Source organism: Hypanus sabinus, chromosome 14, assembly GCF_030144855.1.
Source record: "Hypanus sabinus isolate sHypSab1 chromosome 14, sHypSab1.hap1, whole genome shotgun sequence".
Classification (NCBI taxonomy): domain Eukaryota; kingdom Metazoa; phylum Chordata; class Chondrichthyes; order Myliobatiformes; family Dasyatidae; genus Hypanus; species Hypanus sabinus.
The window spans coordinates 43,006,911-43,026,015 of NC_082719.1; the positions used below are offsets into that span (position 1 = coordinate 43,006,911).

Here is a 19,105-nt window from a genome sequence, read left to right on the forward strand (position 1 = left end):
CATTGAGAGAAGCGAGAAGGCTTTGCTCCTATGGATGTCTTTCTGTGAGGCACAGGCCTATAAGAGGGGTAGGGTGCCCTTCCTGAGCATAGTGGGTGAATATGGGTGTACGCCCCTAATTGCATGTTAATTATATATTGTTGTACTGTTCTTGTGGGGGTTTTCACCTACCATGACATGCCTGTGATTGTTATCAAGTGAGAAGTTGGGTAGGGCTGAAATTAACTGGTGTGTAGCAGGTTCAGCCATTCCATGAAGCATCGGACTGGACCACAGCAAACAATCTTGTCTCTGTGTCCTCTTTTCTATCATCACACTGGATAGCAAAACTGAAAACTGTTTTAACTACTCGCATCTGACAAGAAGGAAGAAGGGGGCTCTTTGCTCAAAATTTTGCTGCCTGAGAATAGGTCAGTCAGCACGACAGGTCTTTATTTGGTGTTGTGCTACCTTCTCTCTTTCGCTCCACCAGTACAGCTTGGCTTTCCATTAAATTCTGCTTCTGCTTCCACCCCAGTTGAGTTTTCAAAACTGCTGCAAATCTCATAGTCTCTTCTCCCTGACACCTTGTTTGCAGCAACCCATTCATCACCAAACTCCTTCAAATCCTTGTCTGTTTCTTTCACATCTCCAGGGTTGAATCTCTCTAAGCAGATTTACGCTCCCTCTTTTTAAAATAAAACACTGAACTGAGCAAAGGTAGCCATCCAGCGCACAGTGTATTGTTTCACTGTGGTCACTTGGCATTTTCAATACACCACTGTTCTTTAATTCTTTAAAAAAATTATTATTACTATCAATGCCAGCCTTGCCCAAAGTAATTCGTTCATTGTGCATCTGACTGGAGTTGCCCTTCCCTTCTCTTCCTGCTAACTTCTGTTCCTTTACTACATGTTGGCTTCTCCAGTTGCATCTTCGAAGGTAATCAGATTTGATAGGGTGACCTTGCTTCCCCACACCAGTACCGCTAACCCCGTACAGCCCACTCTCATTGAGGTGCTTATCCAGCAACCTGGTCTAGATGAACTATAGTTAAACACTGGGAGATTAGACTGCTGCTTCTTGCAGCTGCCACAGCCTCCAGATTAAAGATATTAGCCTTCTTGTCTATATGCCTCGTGTACATCAAACCGCAGAGTGAAATATGTCATTTGCGCGAACGACCAGCACAGTCCAGGCGTTGTACCAGGGCAGCCCCGATTGTTGGCATGCTTCTGGCTTCAAAATGGCATCTCTGCAGCTCATTAACCCTGACCGTACACCTTTGGAACAAGGAAGGAGCATCCAGAGGAGACCCACATGGTCTGGGGAGAACGCACAATCTCCTTATAAACAGCAGTGGGAATTGCTGACTCTGTAAAGCATATATGTCAAACTCAAGGCCCGCGGGCCAAATCCGGCCTGCAGTGGAATTATCTTTGGCCCGCAAGATAATATCTAATTACTATTAAAGCTGGCCCCAGTAATCGAAGCGTCTATGACGTATGATATGGCTAATGCTGAGTTTATTCAGGTACCAGGTTTTCAGGGTTTTTAGTGTTTATTCGGTTTCCCTGGTTTATTTCCTGAATATCATTAATGAATAATTTTTTTCTCTATTAGAGCTGGCCTGCCGGTATATTGCATACACCACTAATACTACAAATCCCACAATGCACTGCCAGTGCATTGCTCGCGCTTGCCTTACTCTCTCATCAGCATCCTTATGGCGCTAGTCACGTGTGGTCAACTTTCAGCTATCCCTCACCCCAAAAATGGCTGAACGAAAGGTGGACTTTGAAAACGGGTTTTCAAGGCAGGTGGGAGGCAGAGTAAATGTTCGCATATAAAAAGGACAAACCTGTTTGTCTTGTGTGCGGAGACGGTGTGGCTGTAATTAAAGAATATAGCATAAGACGACACTATGAAACGAAACACCACGACAAATACAAGCATCTGGACAAGAAACAGAAGCTCGCGATGTGTGGTCAAAAGAGTGGATTGGTGGGCAGGATCCGGGAGAAGATGCGGGAGGAAAACGGCGCAGGTGAGCTGACAGCTTATCACTGCATCATACACCAGGAATCATTGTGTGGCAAAGCCTTGAAAATGGAACATATAATGAGCACCATAACACGAGCAGTTAACTTCATAAGAGCCAAAGGTTTAAATCACCGCGAGTTCAAGTCGTTTCTGGAGGAGTTGGGTTCAGAATATAATGATTTGCCCTGTCACACAGAGGTGCGATGGTTAAGCCAAGGAAAAGTGCTGAAAAGATGTTTCGAGTTGCGTGAGGAGATCTGTCAGTTCATGGAAAGCAAAGGGAAAGACACAACAGAGCTCCGGGATAAAAAGTTGCTTTGTGAAATGGCATTTCTGTGTGACATCACAAGCCATCTCAATGCGCTCAACCTGTAGCTTCAGGGGCGGGGTCGTGTGATCACAGACATGTACGCTGCAGTGAGGGCTTTTAAAACCAAGCTGCGCCTGTGGGAGACGCAGATGCAGCAAGAAAACTTGAGCCATTTTCCGTGTTGCCAAACTATGAAAGAGCAGGTTTCTACCGCAGTGTTCCCACGTGCAAAGTTTGCTGAAAAACTTAGCATACTTGGTGCCGACTTCACACGGCGATTTGCCGACTTTGAAGCCCAAAAAAGCAGGTTTGAACTGCTCAGTAATCCATTTGCAGCTGACGTGGAAAGCGCACCAACCAACATACAAATGGAGCTGATTGAACTCCAATGTAGTGACACACTCAAGGCAAAGTATGACTCGGTGGGCGCTGCACAGTTTCTACATTTCATTCCCGACACAATGCCCCAGCTGCGTACCCAAGCTGCTCAAATGCTCTTTATGTTTGGCAGCACATATCTGTGTGAACAACTGTTCTCTTTGATGAAGATAAACAAAACATCACACAGGAGTCGTCTTTCTGATGAACACCTTCACTCAATTCTGAGGATTTCCTCAGCTCAGAGCCTGACTCCAAACATTGATGAACTTGCATCCAAGATGAGATGCCAAGTATCTGGCTTAGACTAGTGTGAATCACAGAGTGTTGGCCTGTGGAAAAATGTTTTCATTAGAAATTACTCTGGAAAAGCTGCAGATAAAGCCATAAGAAATAAATGCAACTGATTTTTTATTTATTTAATGTTCAATGTTGTTTTTGTAGGCAATAACCTAAGCTTTGTTAGTTCCAGGTAATATGTGTAATAAATTCATTTCAATAAGTTTTGCAATAAACGCTGAACCAGTCCGGCCCTTGACTTGTACCGATTTTTTAATTTTGGCCCACTGTGTATTTGAGTTTGACACCCCTGCAAGCATTGCACTAACTGCTGTTCTACTGTCCTGCCCCATTTCTTCATCAGCGGTTTCAATCCTCTAGTGGGTTACTATCCACTCTGTACTTGATTCATTCAAAAGCCATTCTGAACTCTCCACTGTTTGCATCTCCACTTCAGTCCAACCACAGCTTTATCACTCCCAGACTCTGCTGTAATCTGACTGAACTCCCAGTCTTCATACACCATAAACTTTAGTCCATCTAATCCTTGCTGTTTAAACAGTTCCATGTCATTTCATTCCCAGCTGTCACCACTGTGTTTTCTACTTCCCAGTCTAAAATTGCATGAGATAGAATTTCCTCATGCTTTATTTGAACCTCCTACACCCCTGTGGTCCATTAAGAGCTCTGCATTCCACTAACTCCTGTTTCCTGTGTATCAAGCATTCCACTGTTGTATCCCAGATCTCCCCTCAAACCTCTCCAACTCCTTCCACTTTTCACTTGGATACCCCTTCAGTCTACCTTTACACCCCTACCTTGGTTGTTGGTCTTTCTCAGTATAGTCCTCTGGATAAACTTCATTTATCCTTGAAAAGTAATTGACGCTAAGTAGAGACATGCATATTGCTTATTTCTAGTGAGTCACAATATTAAAGCAAAAAAGAGGCAATCATCCTAGACCACGATAATCATTCATTGTAGGTGTACACCTTTATCATCTGTTAATTATATTATTAAATTAGTATTATGGTGGTTCCCTCCTTGCACACAGCATTCACTCTGCACATTTGACAGGGCTTAGATAGCCATTCAGGTGCCATTTATCTGAGCATTTCCTTCTCTACTCCAATTTTCTTTCTGAAACCTTCTGTTGTGTACTGTAGAATAGAATGTGACTCATTGACGGGTGAGGGATTGTAAAGTTCCAGACAAATAGATCTGCAGTTGAGATCATTTTATATTTGAAGGGTGTAAATACAGAACTCTTCCCTTTTAGCAGGGAGACGAGCTACTTAATGCAGTTTAGGTCATGGGTGGAAAAGTTTGAGGGCAAGAAAGACAATGTCTTGTGTCTGTAGTGTAGAGGATGAGCAGCATGCTGCCTGAATGAATGGTGGAAGCCCAAACTTGGACTGTACTTGGGGTAGTGCCCAGTTGAATGTTTCTAACCCATGACTCTTAGGCCCATGGGTTGCAAAATGGATTTTTTTGCCAAAATGTATGTTGATTAATTAAAAATTAGGAAGTATCTATGATTGAAAACTTACTTTTTGCTAATAATAACCCTGCCATAAAGCTGGTAATAGTCTACAAAGCCAGTTCAAGATTGGTCTCTGAGTGGGGGGAAAGAAGTTTCTATCACGTATTGTGGAAATAGTGACAATTTTCTGTCAAAATACTGCTTGCGCAAAAAGCTTCTCAAACACTTAACAAGATCCAATGGAAAGTTCCTGCCTTTTCCCACCCTATTTTGGAGCAGCCATCCAAGTTTTTTTTAAATTAAATGATTGTACTGAGTTATTTATCAGGAAAATGTCTCAAAATAGCTCAGTTGGCACAGCTTTATTGAAAACAGATTCGTTCTGCAGCCTTTCATTTCCAATTTTAGCTGGAGAGTTGTTAGAACATGATGCAAGAATTCCACAGATTCTCAAATCGCTGGCTGAAGAAATTTAAAATTCAGGAAGCTCCAAGTTCCAAATTAGCATATGGCAACATATATGTATTTTATAATAAACTATCTTGAGATTCATTTTCTTACAGGCATTTACAGGAAAAGATAAAAACAATGGCTTTCACGAGAACCTAGATATAAATGAAGACTGACAAACAACAATGTGTAAAGGAAGTCAAACCGTACAAATGAAAATAATACTGGTGATATGAGGCGTAAAACGTCTGTGGAAGTGAGACTGTAGTTTGTGATATTAGTCCAGAGTACTGATGAATGATGTTATGCACACCGGTTCAGGAGCCTGATGGTTGTAGGGTGATAACTGTTCTTGATGCCAGTGGTGTGGGACCTAATACTTCTGTACCTCCTGCCAGATGGTAGTAGTGAAAACGCAAGGAGTTTTGATGGAGGTCTTTGATGATGGGTGCTGCTTTCTTGTACCTATGCTCCATGTAAATGTGCACAGTGGTGGGAAGACCTTTGCTTGTAATGGACTGGGCTTGCATCCACCACTTGCTGTAGCCTTTTAGTTCCTTCCTGGGCATTGCTGTTTCCTTACCAGACTATGACGTAACTAGTTAGGATAATCTTCATTGTGCATCTATAAAAGTTTGTCAAAGGTTTTGGTGACATGCCAAATCTATGTACATTTTTACAAATTCAGGTTCAATTCTTGCTGCTGTCTGTTAGGAGTTTATCTGTTTTCCCCTTGACCATGTGAATCTCTTCCAGGTACTCTGGTTTTCTCCCACATTCTAAGGATGTGCCGGTTAGCATGTTGATCACACGGGTGTAATTGGGCAGTGCAGACTCATTGGGCTGGATGGGCCTGTCACCATGCTATATCTCTGAGCTAAAGTAAAAGACAAATAAAACTAGAATCAAACACGAGAAAATCTGCAGATGCTGGAAATCCAAAGAAACACTCATAAAATGCTGGAGGAGCTCAGCAGACCGAGATCCTTTATCAGGACGGAGTCCCTCAGTGATTCCCTGGTCCATTTGTTCCACTCTACTAATCTGCCTCTTGGCAGAAGTGACAGAAATGCTACACCTGCCCACTCACCTCCATTCATGGCTCCAAACTGTCCTTCCAGGTGAGGCAACACTTCACCTGTTGGGGGGTCATTTACTGTGTCTGGTGCTCGTGTTCTGGCCTCCTACATTGGTCAAACCCTACATAAATTAGGAGACCATTTTGTCAAGCACCTCTACTCTAGCTGCAAAAAGCAGAATTCCCCAGTGACCAACCATTTTAATTCCTGTCCCCATTCCCGTTCCGACACGTTGGTTCAAGGCCTCACCTTCTGCCATGATGAGGCCACCCTCAGAATGGAGGAGCAACAGCTTATATTCTGACTGGGTAGCCTCCAACATAATGCCATGAATAATCGAGTTCTCCAACTTCCTGTATTTCTTTCTTCCCTCTTCTTCAGATCCCCACTCTCTCCTCTTAACTCTTCTGTCTATCATCTCTCCTTGCTGACCCTTCTGTTTCCCTTTCTCCCTTCGTCCATTCTCCTCTCCTTTCAGATTCCTTCTACATCAGTCCTTTACCTTCTCCACCTATCACCACCCAGCTTCTTACTTCATTTCCCCCCTGCCCCTTCACCACCTGGCTTCACCTATCACCTTCTAGCTTGTCCTCCTCCCCCACCCCCCACCTTTTTAATCTGGCATCTTCTCCCTTCCTTTCCACTCCTGATGAAGGGCCTGGGACTGAATCAGGACTGTTTATTTATTTCCATAGATGCCGTCTGGCCTGCTGAGTTCCTCCAGTATTTTGTGTGGTGTTCTGGATTTCCGACATCTGTAAAATCTTGTGTTTATTGTTTATTTCCCTTATTAGTTCTTCACCCTTGTACTTCACTTCCAGTGGTTATGATTTGTCAGGCTATTCTGTGGCCACTTTTCATTGGCTCTGACCCAAGACTACAGGTAGCATTACCTCATTGTTCTACTCCCAAATAGAAAATGCCTCTGATGTCACTCCTTTGCTATTTTCCCCCCTGAATTCAAACCATTTCAAGCCAGTAACTTGCAGTTCAAATCAAGCACTGGGCTCAGGTTACTGCAATTCATGGACTCGGGCTATTCTCATAAACCTGCGTTGATTCTTCTATGTTATCAAAGGGTATCAAGCAAATAACTTCTGTTATTTCTTTGGTGTTTGATGATGTTGTGTTTGCCGAGCTTGCAGACGTTTTATCACCAGTTGAGGCGATGACATCAGTGTACAGTTGTTGGAATTTCTCTCTGGGAGTGCTCTCATTTATGTCGGCCCCCGTTCGCTTGTCTCAGTCCTGATTGGCTGTCCCTTTAGTTGACCTTTGAGTTCTATTGGCCTGCATATCTTTGGCTCTTAGAGGCTCGCTGATGGTGTCTATTTCAATATGTTTGTTTACAAGATTAACAGAAGAGAACCACCCTTCTAAAAATTCTCATGCCTGCTTCGAGTTTGCCTGCATCAGACCTCTGCAGTGTCCCAGATAAAGTGGTGTTCAACTCGGTCTTCATGTACTGAGATCAGTGACAGAGGGTCATGTCTCTGTACTGCCAGTTTTATGTTCCTGTAAATAAGTTAAGAGTTTACGCCTGTCTGGCAAACATAGTTCTTGTTGCAGTCTCTACAGATGATTCTGTACACCATCAAATGCCTCAACCCAAAATACCAATTTTCACCACCATCTGAAACTTATTGTTTATAAATTATATCTGATTTAGCAGAATGTAGATAGGGCCTTTGTGTTGTCCTCATTTGATCACTTTAATTCAGAAGGCATTATTTCAGAAAACCATTTCATAAAATGGTGATCACGGTCTCGACAATCAGACAAGAAGGCTCTACAATGATAGTCAAAACTGCTCAACACATCCTACCTGGCATCATATATACAGATAGATGCTGGAAAAAAAGTTATCAGTATTATGAAAGATCCCACCCACCTTTCTCATGAACTGGTTGTCCCACTCCCATCAACGAGGAGGGTGTGTAACATCCATGCCAGGACCACTGGACTCAGACAGTAACCTTCCCCAAACAGGAAGATGATCAACCCACCCACAAACCCACCCCAGCAGCACTGCGTTATTATTTCCAATCAGAGTCACCTTGGGTACAGACGCTACAGTATCTGGCGTCATTTTTTATACTGCAAAAAATCTATTGCAATCTTTTTTCTGCATTTAGCTAACTTATACTGTGAACAAAGTCATCAGAGAGACACAGCTGGTAGATACAAATCATAAAAGTCTTTATTTGGGACACGCAAGCTGGCGACCTTTGGAGTCGTGTGAGAGAGGGAGAGGGAGACTGACTCTCCCTGCCCCAACATTACAGCATATTTTTATATCTTAAAGAACAAAGGCAACAGGACAATTTCCATAGTTACATTGCCCTCATAATGCTTCCTTTCAGTTTTATGCAATTTTTCATTACGCCTTGATCTTCCCACCAACACATCTATAAAGAATGCTAATTACTGTTGTCTCTGAGTCGTCTTCGTGCAGTTGGATGTTTACATTCATGCATACACAGACATCTCAAGTCAATTTGATGTTTCCTGTTCCGAGCTGCATTTGAAATTTAATCTACAATCCTTATTCAGATTTGGAGGTTGGTTGCTATATGCCATAACTCCAGAATACACCCTAACAATGTATCTATTGTTTTTTTAAAAATTGTGTCCTTTATCTTATTGTGCTTTTTGTGCTGTATCAGATTTGGAGTAACAATTATTGTGTTTTCCTTTACACTTGCGTACTGGCAATGACATTAACCAATTTTGAATCTTGAAAACAACAGGCTGTGCTTCTTTCACCACATGGCAATGCTTTCACCTTCTATACTGTCTTTAATTCAATCTTCTTACACTATTTGCTGGTCGGGACAAATTATTTTGTTCCTTAAACCAATAATTACAGTGCGAAAACCTGAAAATGGCTTTAGTCTAACCACTTGTCTCATTTCCTTCCCATAAGAACTTTATCTCATCCCTGCCACAAGAAAAATCGCCAACAAAATACACATAAATACAAAAAGGTTCCCTTTAAATAAAAACAAATTCCAAGTCAATGAATTTATTAACAAAGTACATATGTAGTAAATATCATTTGATACAACTTGCATCAAAGCCAAATGGACAGTACGTTTTCAAAAATGTAAATTAGCAATTGCTTCATGGATATCAGATTCCACACAGTGTCATTGGATACCACATTAATGCAGCAAACAAAAAAGTAGTCATAACATCATCAAACACAAGATCTGAGGGAAAATCTCAATGTTTGAATTGAAATATATAGAATTATTTGGGTTGGGATGGGGGCAATTAAAATTAGATGAAGGAAAATGTCTCCCTTTCTTATTCTGTCTTACCTTTCCGTTAAAAGCAGTACTGCATCTGCAGAGAGCTACGAGGCACTTTCCTGACTTCCCATTTTTCTAACCAGGACTCTCTGTTGTTCAGTGAGAACCCTTGTGGCCTGTTAGCCAGGAGATGCTGAAAAGCTTGAGCAAAACATACTAATGCTGTAAGAGCTCGGTAGGTCAGGCAACATTTATGGAGGAAATAAACAGTTGATGTTTCAGACCAAGTCCCTTCATCAGGAAGAGTTACGAGACCCCCAGTCACTGCAGCAGTCCATTGCAATCACCACAGCTGCAATCCTTAAATAGTGAATTCTTCTTAGATTCCCGGAGCTGCTAAACATCTACTTAACTCCGATCGCAAATATTTACCCTATAGTTTTGCTCTCTGCTCACATTTTGTAAAGTAAGAAAGGCTATTTACCTACTCATTACGTAAGGCAGAACATCATTCATTATTGTATTTTATTCAGTGTTACAAAATCTCTAAATCTAATACGGGGAGCCTGTAATTCTAATACATCGCATTGTTTACTTTTGCCCATAAACATCTGTTTAGTGTCAAAATTCATATCTTAGATACTTCTCTGATGTAACTCCATCGCACTCTGGTCCTCCCATGGCTGGTGTTATTCCAGAACCCATCATGCACCTGTGAAAATTGGATCTCTTGCCTGAGTAAGACTCCTGCTTTTAGCTGCTCCTTACTTTCCTGTTCTTATTCCTGCTACGGTCAATAAAAATTCTCCCATCACAATTAGGTTACCAAGTTATTGATCCTGGTACCTCAATGCAAAAGATCCCATTCCTTCTAATACAATCCCGGAGCTACCGAGCTCTAGACAACTGGAATATCAACTATTGATTGGTCAGATCCAGTGAGAGGGAAGAGAAGGGCGAAGGAGGTAATTGAAAAGATAGGACATTGACAAAGATGGTGGACTGAAAGAGGCAGTTAGGGAAGGGGTGATAGGGAGGCAAAATGAGGGAGTGACTCGAGGGAGATTGACAGTGACAGAGAGAAATGGAGGAAAAGTTGTTGACAAGATTATGTGAGGTCAGAATGCTTCTGTACGTACTGAGTGTGTGCAAATGTACAGTACGTGTCTATTGATGTGTGTGTGCATACTGTATTCATGCAGTAGAGCCTACTGTAATGGTTTAGACCTTCTTGACATTGGGCCAAAAACTCACTCTGCCTGAGCCGTGTGGTAGTTAATGTGCAAAGGACAGCCACCTTAAGAGGAAAGGTGCATGAGCACGTTCCACCGCACAGATCTGAAGCAGGTGATCCTTAACTGTGAGGGGCAGGCATCGTCTTGCCTCCACTGCTCTCTTACCTAATTGCAATCTCCAAGGAGTGGTGACTCAGAAATGCAGCGTCCATTATTAAGGACCCCTGTCACCCAGGATGTGCCCTCTTCTCATTGTTACAGTTAGGAAGGAGATACAGAAGCCTGAAGGCACACGCTCAAATGGTTCAGGAACAGCCTCTTTCACTCTGCCACATGATTCCTAAAAGGACGTTGAACCCATGATCAGTACCTCACTTTAAAAAAGAATATTGTTTGTGTTTTTACTATACTAATCTATTTAATATACATATATATGCTTACTGTAATAGATTTACTCGATAATTCTGATTCTCCAGTGGGATGCCATTCCGCTGAGCAAGAAGAGAATTCATTGTACAAATATGTAATAATAATCAAGGTCACAGGCTTGCGATGTCTATAGAAGCAGATTCAGTCTGAACTGAATATACTGGGAATGTAACGTTCCCAGAATACTATGTAATAAAACACTCTTTGACTAAATTATAACAGATTGATCACCTTGATGATTAGGCCGTACATTTGCTGACAATGAAACAATGTCATTCCCCCCCCCCCCACCCCCACCCCAGTAAAGTGATCAATTCTAGTGCACTGCCGTCTCTTACCCAAGGCAAGTGATAGAGATACTTTCCTGGATATCACAAGTTACTGATCCATTTTCATAAGTGAATGTTGCTAGACTGAACAGCTGCAGTTAGTTCAACTGAGCCTAATCCTGAATTTAACCGAAAATCATGTTTTTTTTCTGTGAGTCACAGACTAGTAATAAGAATCACAAACCTTGTCCTAGTATTGGGTACTAGGATCCTGAAACCTTCCCAATCTCTGAAAAGTCCTCCACACAACATCAGCCTCCCACTCAGCCACTCCAATATATCCTTTACCAGTGTAAATCTTAAGTTATCCCAAACAGACATTGAAATGCCAGATTAGCAGTTTGTCCAGGCTTATTGGATGTTACTTGCAAAATATTAATAACCCAATATATTTTAAATTCACTTTTTTTAAAGATATTACAGAGTGTTATCTCAGTGGACCAGGTAAGCATAAAAGGAATGTAAGAAACAGGACCCATTTCGATTGGAAGAGAGATGAGATGTTTTTCTGTCATTTTTTTCCATCGAACTCTCTGACTTGATTTGCTTCTGTCACTCATACAGCACAATACAGGCCCTTCGGCCCACAAAGCTGTGCTGAACATGTCCTTGCCTTAGAACTACCTAGGCTTGCCCACAGCCCTCGATTTTTCTAAGCTCCATGGAGTCTCTTAAATGATCCTATGATTTCCACCTCCACCACCGCCGGCCGCCAGCAGCCCATTCCACACACTCACCACTCTGCATAAAAAAACACAACAACAACTTACTCCAACATCTCCTCTGTACCTACTTCCAAGCACCTTAAAACTACGCCCTCTCGTGCTAACCATTTCAGCCCTGGGAAAAAGCCTCTGACTACCCACATGATCAATGCCTCTCATTATCTTGTACACCTCTATCAGGTCACCTCTCATCCTCCATCGGTCCAAGGAGAAAAGGCTGAGTTTTCTCAACCTATTCTCATAAGGCGTGATAGACTCAAGAACATCACTTACACCTCCTTAAGGAACAAACCAGAGGCTTTCAAATCTATTATCTGACCCTGAAATCAATTTGAAATGAATGTTAATAAACTGAATAAACATACCTTGCTGCAAGCCCTAATCAAATGGGTATCTTAACCTTACAGGCCACCTGATTTCTTAAGAGTGAGTGATGCAAGCAGGGGTTTTACTGAAACAATTTGTATTCGGTGTGCCTGGCAGGAACGCGACCATCTTTTGGTGAGACTGTTGAAACTTGGGAATGCAGTGGTGGACCTCATAACTAACCCCAATCTTGTTCATGGACTCTCATTTTCCATGGCATGGGAATGTAAAAAATGAAACCAGAAAAAGTTGGAAATGCTCACCAGATCAGACAGCATTGCGGAAAGAGAAGGTCATTAACATCTCAGACCTCTTCATTGGTTCTCTCAAATTATGTTATATTTCAGCTTAGAAAAAATCAGAAGCGTTATATATGACCCTTCTATTAAATTTGATCAGACTGGGAGGCCTTTTGTTCAACACTTTCATATGATGTGATTTGACCTCTTTCCAACCTATTTTTCCGGTGTTAATATATGTAGGAAGGTTCGGAACGGATGACGCTAATGGTCCTTTTTTTTATGCTATAAACAGCCCATGTTCTTTTCCTGTTTTTTCTGTTAGGTTGGTATTGGTTAGTTTAGTTCTTTTTTAGGTTTTTTTTGGGTTTTTTTCTTTACTGTCTTTTTGGATATGTTAATCCTTTCTTTTGTGAACTCTACATTTGTAATTTGAACATTTGTGGGCGGTTTATTACCTTTGTACTAACTGAATATATAACTATCTATGTTATCTATTAACAATGTAATCCCAATAATTGTGTAACAATACCATGTATATCCATTTGATATTAATAAAAAGATTGAAAAAGAGAACACGAGTTAGCTTTCAATAACAGACAATGCATGGGAGAGGATAAAGGGAATATAACTGATTTGTTACCTATACAAAGTAAATCTATTATCAAAATACATGTATGTCACCATATACAACCCTGAGATTCATTTTCTTTCAGGCTTACTCAACAAATCCAATAACCATAATAGAATCAATGAAAGACAGCGCCAACAGGGCGGATAACCAGTGTGCAAAAGACAACAAACTGTGCAAATACAAATGAAAAGAAAATAAGAAATAATAATGAATAAATAAGGAAAAAATATCGAGAAGCTGAGATGAAAAGTACTTGAAAGTGAGTCCATAAGTTGTGAGAACTGTTCAATGATGGGACAAGTGAAGCTGACTCAAGTTATCTTTCCCCTATGGTTCAAGAGCCTGATGGTTGAAGGCTCTTGAATCTGGTGGTAGGAGTCATGAGTCTCCAGTATCTTCTTCCTTATTAAGGAAATGACTGATAAAATGCTGGACTTCAAAGCAAGAGGTTTTGCATATATAAGCAAAAATGGTATACTACAGTTACACAAGGCCTTGTTGAGGTCACATCTGGAGTATAGGATGCAATGTTGGAATCCTAAGTGTAAAGAGGGTTTCTTTTTTTTGTTAACAAGCAGGAATGCTAATTTACTGATAACGAGAATGGTATTCCTTTGTAAACCAAATGGGGATTAATGTTCTTTCTTCTGAGTCTGTAAGCTTTTGTTGACGGGCTTTTGGGCAGATCGGCGCAAGGGGGTCGAGAGAGAGGACGCAATGCTCTAAGCTGGGCGAGGATCGGACCCCAAAGAGGCCGGGAGATTCTCCGAGGAGGGGGGGGGATGAAGCTAGATGTGCTTGGTTGACCACTCGGAGGGTCCTGAGCTGTTTGGAGAGTCCGAGGAGTTCGGAGGGTCCTGAGCTGCGAGTCGAGGAGTTCGGAGGGGATCGAATGGTGGCCAGAAGACTTCAGAAATTGAGCTCCAACGGCTGTGCACAAAGTGGTTTGGACTTTGATAAGTTTGGCGCCTTTTCTTTAATTTTCTCTTCATATATACTGTATCGTTATTAATCACTTAGTTATAGTAACCTTTATAAATTGTACTCATTTAATCGCATATGGTGTACTGTCTGGTTTTGGGCGAGGCGGGGACATCACACAGCATCCACACCAGCTGATTACCCAGTTTGGTGGGGCCGAAGGCTGCTCCCCCTAGACGAGAACGAGCTGAGCGAGCCTGAGGCGACCCAGGGGGTTACATTGTGGGGTGCTCGTCCAGGATTGATTTCTGTGGAAGCTGTGTGATCACCCTCTTTAAATTGTGTCTGCGGCGAAGAGCTGGTGTGCCTTTGTGGGTGTGTGATTGCTGGTTATCACTGCGTGTGTGTTGGGTGGGGTGGCTGCTGTTGTTAGCTTCGAGGTCGTTGTTCGAGTTCCAACTAGTGCTGACGAAATGGTGGTGGGACCATGGGTTGTCCGTACTGTTTGGAGAGTGAGGAGTGACAGGTTGGGATGTTTCAGCAGTGGTGGGCTCCGCCCGGTTGTTGGAATAATGTCCAGCCCTAAAGGGGCGGAGGCGTGGACGGAGCGGACCCCTCAGTTGTTGGGTGAGTGGCAGTGCTTGGCTGAGGAAAAGCGACAGGGACGGGTTGAAAGTTTGAGTAGACGGGCTGGTGACTTTGTTAGAACTGTCGGGCGCAATTACCTCGAAGTGACCGCTGCCAGTTCTGGGAAAGTGTGGGAAAATGCGTGTGGTTTGACTGGAAGTCAAATGCCGCAGCTGGGGGGCTTATCATATCCGTGGCAGGAGATTGGTGGGAAGTTTTTAGGGTATCCCTTTTTGCCTAGGGGGGCAGATAAATTGCTTGTGGTGCCAGGGGGATCTGTCAAGGGGATCAGTTGTTCCGTTGATTCAAGAGATGTCGGGAAACTTAGAGGAGGCCCAGTGGGGGAACGGCTTGGGGTCTCTGGGGGAGCACGTTCCCAGCAATGTACCAAGGAACTCCCGAAAGGAGCAGACTCTCTTCCTGAAGGCTTAGAGGGGCCATGCGCACAGGTGTTGTTACGGATGGATGGAAGTCAAGTTAAAGCCATCCTCGGCACCGGGGCGCCAGTGAAGTTGCTGTACAGTTTGTTTCATAACCGTTATTGGAAGCATTTACCCTTGACAACATTGAGGACACTGGAGATTCGGGGTACCAGTGTCGGTGATTATCCAGACAACGGTTGTTGGTCAGTGAAAATGGAGTTCTTAGAGGCAAATGTGGAGGAGACTGAGGTTCATGAATCGTTAATGCTGATGTGTCCGGACCCTGTTGAGACGGGCAGCGTTTCTGTTCTAAAGAGAACCAAAATCCTGCTGGTGCACTTGGGAGCCTGCCCGGAGGAGGCGGGTGAGCGCTGTTTGGAGGCATTGTCGATGCACCCAGGGTTTCGAGCTGCTTGTGCGGACGTGTGTAGCAGCATTGGGCTGATACCGAATTCAAACAAGAGCCGGTGGTGGTACGGCCTGGGGGAAGTATCTGATGGTGAGACCCTCTTCGTGGACGCTGCGAAATACCACAAGGGAGGGGAGTTGACTGCTGAAGACACCTCGGAGACAGAGAGGTTGCGGCGACTGGCCCCTACAGCCGTGGAAGATGTAGGCAGCGTGTGTATGGATTATATTGCGTTGAAGAGGCGCACTGTCAGTGACCAGAATATGGCCCTGAGGGCCAGAGAGGCGATGGCCTGTCTGAGTGGTGTGAAGTGGTTTAAGGTGCTGGATCTGAGGAGTGGATGTTGCCAGATCCCGATGAGTGGGGCCGACAAGGAGAAGACGGCCATTATAAATTCCCTAGGAGTCTTCGGGTCCGAAAAGATGCCACAGGGCATATCTGGAGCCCTTGCAACCTTCCTGCTGGGCAGGTGGAAGACCATAGGGGATGTGGAGGCGTTTGGAGTTTTGGTGTATGTGGATGATCTCTTGGTATTTGGATTTGCCTCAGGAGAATATGAAGTGAGGTCGTTGCAGGAGCAGCTGAGAACTACCGAGTTAAAGTGTTTTCGGGACACGTGCCAGGGCTGGCGAAGGTCGCAGCTCGTGAGAGACTGTCTCTACGGAATCAAGTTTGAAATGAAGACGGAGAGACTGGAGAAAGTGATCTGGAACCATTCGGAAGACTTACAAGTTGGAGAGAATGAAGAAAGTTGTCTGACTGAGGGTAATAGCAAACTGAGAACCCGGAGAGGGGAGTTTGCGGAGGTGAAGAAATTACAGACGAATCTCAGCAGAGAGAAGCGAAAGCTTGAAGGGAACCTGAAGATGACCATCGACAGTTCAAATGAAGTGCAAACCCTGAAAGTTGATCTGGAAGAAGTCATGAGGAAGAAAAAGCTGGAGAGAAGTGCAGTGAATACTGAACAGGAGGCTGAAGAGACTGCGGGAGCAGTGCAGGCCACGTGTTTCCGTTTGGAGAAGATCAAACAGCAGCTACCGATCACAGGAATGAGGAAGAATACAGATTCGATGGATGATGTGCTGGATGTGTGGTACATGCTGCCTTTTGCTGACTTTCCCTCGATTGAGGAAGAGACCTTTGGCCCTTCTCCCATTGAGTCAGGTGTAGCGGGGAGGGTTAGCTGTGTGCAGTGTGGGGCATGAGTGAGAGGTTGAGAGAGGAGTTGGTAGTGGGCCCAAGGTATCCCCAGTTGTGTCCGAGCCTGAAGGGTTTAGGTGAGGGGGTACGGAGGCCTCAGAAGGGTTAGGGAACTCCCAAATAGTTGGCCTAAGTAGCGCCTGAGGAACAGGGTGTGAGGGTTACTGTGTGGGGAGGAGATGTCACTGTTTGTGCTTGGGTTACGGTGTGTTGGCAGGAAAGGTGGCGAGTTATTTAGTAGTCATGAGGACATGACTTTTATTTGGTGGAGGGAGAGTGTAAAGAGGGTTTCTTCTTTTTGTTAACTAGCAGGAATGCTAATTTACTGATAACGAGAATGGTATTCCTTTGTAAACCAAATGGGGATTAATGTTCTTTCTTCTGAGTCTGTAAGCTTTTGTTGACGGGCTTTTGGGCAGATCGGCGCGAGGGGGTCGAGAGAGAGGACGCAATGCTGTAAGCTGGGCGAGGATCGGACCCCAAAGGGGGGTCCGAGGCCGGGAGATTCTCCAAGGAGGGGGGGGGGGATGAAGCTAGATGTGCTTGGTTGACCACTCGGAGGGTCCTGAGCTGTTTGGAGAGTCCGAGGAGTTCGGAGGGTCCTGAGCTGCGAGTCGAGGAGTTCGGAGGGGATCGAATGGTGGCCAGAAGACTTCAGAAATTGAGCTCCAATGGCTGTGCACGAAGTGGTTTGGACTTTGATAAGTTTGGCGCCTTTTCTTTAATTTTCTCTTCATATATACTGTATCGTTATTAATCACTTAGTTATAGTAACCTTTATAAATTGTATTCATTTAATCGCATATGGTGTACTGTCTGTTTTTGGGTGAGGCGGGGACATCACACAGCATCCACACCAGCTGATTACCCAGTTTGGCGGGGCCGAAGGCTGCTCCCCCTAGACGAGAACGAGCTGAGCGAGCCTGAGGCGACCCAGGGGGTTACATAAGGTAAGAAAGGGATAAGTTGTCACAGTGGAAAGGGAAAGTCTGGACTGTAATATAAGGAGAGACTGGGTTGACTTTGTATGCACTGGAGTTCAAAGGGAAGAAGGTTACTGGCAGGACTCTTAGCAGTCAGGAGGAACAGACGAATGTTGATGTCGGACTCTGTTGATCCCTCACGAGTTGATAGGATGGGTAAGAATGTGGATGTGAGCTGGCCTTCATTAGTAAGGAGGTTAAGCTCAAGAGCCTCAACTTACAGCTCTATAAAACTGTGGTCAGACCACATTTAGAGTGCTGTATTCGGTTCTGGTCACCTCGTTACAAGAAGCATGTAGAAACTTTAAAGCGGTTGAAGAGGAGATTTACCAGAATGCTGTCTGGTCCAGAAAAACATTTTATGAGGAAAGGTTGTGTGACCTGGGGCTTTTCTCTTTGGAGCGAAGAAGTTTGTGAGGCAGCTTGATAGGGGAATATAAGGTTACAAGTGGCATAGCTAGAGTGGACATCCAGCATCTTTTTTTCCTGGAGGGCAGTGGTGAATACCAGATGATATCCATTTGAGGTGAGCAAGAATTTAGGGGATATGTCAGGTAGGTTTCTCTGCATAGAGTGTAGTAGGCCTTCAAATGTACTGCTAGGGGGTGTTGGTAGAGGTTGGTACCATGGGGGCATTTAAGAGACTGTTATATAAGCACATGGATGCAAGAAGAATGGTGGGTTTTGTGCTGAGTTGGAGAGAAGGGCTAGGTTGATGATGGAGTAGTTTTATTCAGGTTTGCACAACATTGTAGACTGATGGGGCCCATACTGTGCTGAACTGTTCTATCTCATCGAAACGTACAAAATCCTGCCAGGGCTCGACTGGTTGGACATGGGGAGAATGTTCCTCCTATGTTGGTTGGTCCTAAACTATGTTTAGGAGTCACAAACTCTGGCACTTAAAGCTTGGGTGACTAGAAATTTCTCAACATGGGAGCTAGTGTGTCTGGAATTTTTCATTATTAAAAGGGAGTGGAGGCAAAATTGCTGATTATAATTAAGAAATAGGTAGATTTCTAGAAACCGGTGTCAACCAGTTTGGGAAGGGTGCAGGCATTTGGCATTGAGATGAAGAATCAGCATGATTGTATGGAATGGTGGAAGACCAAATGACCTACGTCTACTCTTTCAGTGTTTCCTTACCGTGTAGATCAGGGAACACTAGATGGTAAGATCTTGTATGTCCTTAAATTCTAGTACTTTTGAGTCTGAGAGGCAAAGTGTACTCTGTGTGAGGTAATAAACTTGAACTCTGAAAAGATGTGTATTTTCAATATTTTTACTTTAATTTGGGTGCAGGGCTTCTTGAAATTCCATTGTCATACTTT

The 19,105-nt window shown here is 43.6% G+C and overlaps 1 protein-coding gene across 2 annotated transcripts in view; it reads left to right on the forward strand.

The window, feature by feature from the left end:
- Positions 1-19,105, forward strand: part of tbc1d1 (TBC1 (tre-2/USP6, BUB2, cdc16) domain family, member 1) — a 244,658-nt gene that overhangs the window by 73,448 nt on the left and 152,105 nt on the right. The window lies entirely within an intron of this gene.